This window comes from Schistocerca gregaria, chromosome 8 (genome assembly GCF_023897955.1).
Source record: "Schistocerca gregaria isolate iqSchGreg1 chromosome 8, iqSchGreg1.2, whole genome shotgun sequence".
Classification (NCBI taxonomy): Eukaryota; Metazoa; Arthropoda; class Insecta; order Orthoptera; family Acrididae; genus Schistocerca; species Schistocerca gregaria.
In genome coordinates this window covers 267,134,831-267,137,711 of record NC_064927.1, presented here as the reverse complement: position 1 = coordinate 267,137,711, position 2,881 = coordinate 267,134,831, and the positions used below count along the sequence as shown (strand labels likewise).

The 2,881-nt window shown below is 43.0% G+C and overlaps 1 non-coding gene across 1 annotated transcript; it reads left to right on the top strand.

The window, feature by feature from the left end:
* The first annotated feature begins 1,706 nt into the window (after positions 1-1,706).
* Positions 1,707-1,779, top strand: Trnaa-cgc (transfer RNA alanine (anticodon CGC)). The gene has a single exon. It is a non-coding gene; the product is annotated as a tRNA-Ala (tRNA).
* The last annotated feature ends 1,102 nt before the right edge of the window (positions 1,780-2,881 follow it).

The window sequence follows — 2,881 nt, the reverse complement described above, 5'->3', positions numbered from 1 at the left end:
CCTCCGCCACACACCGTCAGGTGGCTTGCGGAGTATGGATGTAGATGTGGATGCTTGTCGATGCTGCGTTAGTGGAAGTGTACGGTAATGACGCACCGTCGTATGACAGAGAGGTTAGGTGGCGCACACGCTTCCAGCGTAGCCATAGAAGTCTGGATCACGGAGAACGAAGTACCGGACCATCTGTGTATGAACAAGAGGGAGAAGCAAGAGGAGTGGAGGCCCTGTGTATCACGATCTATAGAGTAAAAATGCAAATCAATCAAGGATCATTTTTCAACATCTTCTGGGTTTGCAACATATTCTGGATTCTGCGACTGCTCAGATTCGTTCAAGAAGTCCGTCTCTAACTCAGAAACTTCCAAGAGAGGTTTAGGGCGCGTTTCAAAGTCTCTATACTGCTCCACCCCAGTCCATGCACAAAGAGAGAGAGAGAGAGAGAGAGAGAGAGAGAGAGAGAGAGAGAGAGAGAGAGAGAGAGATAAAAACAAAATTTGTCTTGCTGTTCAAACGACAGATTCGGGTTACTTATAAAGTTCAAAAGTAGTAAGTAGTAGACTGCACAACCCCATATTAAAGAGGCAATGAATTTTATTCTCATAGTTACGCATTAAAAGCAATTTTCTCAAGCCATCTGTAAGCACAGATTTCCTCTGAGCACAGGAGTATCAAACGGTGGGGATGGAGAAGTTTCTGGGTTAGCCTATCAGTTAATTCATAAATTTCTCAAAATCGCAGGAGTTACAGTGGCTGTTGGTTTCAGAACTCCAGTACAAGGCGGCGTAAACGCGGAGGGAAGCCGGCCACATGCCTGGTGCCTAGGGACGGGAAAAACTTACCAGTTAAAGCCGATAACGGTATTTTACTTCTGAGCAACCGGTATTTCTCGGTATCTGTTTGGTCTCAGTTACAACATGTGCTTTTATAAATTTTTTACAAATAACCAAGCAAAAAACCAAAATATCAATTAGCCATAGCAGCAGAGCTACAATTTTTCGTTTCTAAGTAAACCTTTTTCTAAAAATGGAGTAACTTTTATTAGCAAATTGTGTGTGGTTTGAATTATTGTCTTATTATGGCAAATGGTGAAAGCAGCCAATGCTATTTTCATAAGAATGCCGACAAAAACGAGCAACAAACATATGGCATAAGAATTCGTGCAGGATTGCAGAGACAATTATGTCCCTGCTGCCGTTAGTCATGGCTTAAAGTACCATTCTATGGTAGGCCCTCGCCGTCGTCGCCGGACATCCGTTGTATTGCTGAATTGCACCACTCCTAGCCTGGAAATATTTTCACGAAGTGCCGTAGCAGTGACGTGCAACGCTTAATTTGCTTTAAAAGATTAAAGGTGTATCTGGCATTTCTATGAGATAAGAAACGAGAAAGGAAATTATGGCAAAAATAATAAATAAAAAACTTAACAACAAGTTATTCATTATATGCAATAAAAATATAACGTAGATAATATTCTTCCTGTGCTACATAATATGCTTTTAGCTGTCTGTAGCCCTTGAAAACGAACAAATTAACACGAAAAGTATTTTTCAAACACACTTTTCACCTCTTCGCAGTGACTATTCGTAACGCCCAAACAGTGGTCTGATCCCTGATTACAATACGATTTTTGAGAAGATTTCTGAAAAATTAGAATTAGTAGCAGAACACTGGTGATTTTACGTACAAATACTTATCACTTTTCACCGAGCGAGGTGGCGCAGTGGTTAGCACACTGGACTCGCATTCGGGAGGACGACGGTTCAATCCCGTCTCCTGCCATTCTGATTTAGGTTTCCCGTGATTTCCCTAAATCGTTTCAGGCCAATGCCGGGATGGTTCCTTTGAAAGGGCACGGCCGATTTCCTTCCCAATCCTTCCCTAACCCGAGCTTCCGCTCCGTCTCTAATGACCTCGTCGTCGACGGGACGTTAAACACTAACCACCAGAGAAAATTTTATAATTTTTGTTCGATTTCTATATTTATCACAGCTGATCTTCTGCCTGCTTCTACATAATATGCTTTTGTCGGAAAATCGGTTCTCTCAGAGACCGGTTTTTTCAGCGGTTTTAACAGCCAGGTTAAAATGGCATGAAAATAAAAACGATATAACCGGAGACCGCCCCCGCAGTAATGTCAACCTACACGTGGGTGGGACGAACAGCTCCTCGGCTGTAAGTCTAAGCGATCATCGGCGTTCCCACCCCCATTCATCTTGGCAGCAGGTACCTTTTGCTCTCGGAGGAAGCATGCAGCTTGCGAGTACTCGACTTTATAAAACTACTGAGAGATACCCTTTCGGCCTCAGTTCCTCGCAGTACTTGTTAGGCTCAGTTCGAGGCAGTACTTGGTGGAGTTTACTTCGTGACCATCAGTCGGTCGATATTACCCGCCCTTTTGCGACTCATGTATTCGTTTACGCGTCCTTGGAAGCAACTATCCACAGCTACCACTTGTTTTTATGAAGTCATTAGTGGAAGAAAGCTCATAGGGAAGCCAACCGTGTTTAAGATGCGAATATTCGGTTTGCAGAAGCGAGAGATTAGCCTTCCTGTTTTACCAATGTAGAAGTGGGCAGTCTTTGTCTCGCTTTCCCTGTAAGTGCGCTTCCAATGTGGTTTTCTCGTGGCTCTTTGCTTTAATTTGTGATTGGAATCCTGGGGTTCGTCGTTATTAAGGTGCCTCAAAACTCTCTGGGGTCTTTATTCATATTTTATAACTTTCCATGTACTTTCGCCTGTATATTCCTGGTTAATTACCACCTATTTCTATCGAGGTTGCCCCTCATTGACGTGTGCTTATGAGAATATATTTACTTTTCTGTCAGCTGTCTTCACTGGTCTGCGGTCTACCCCTGTTCTCTTCATTAACCAATTAGTTTCA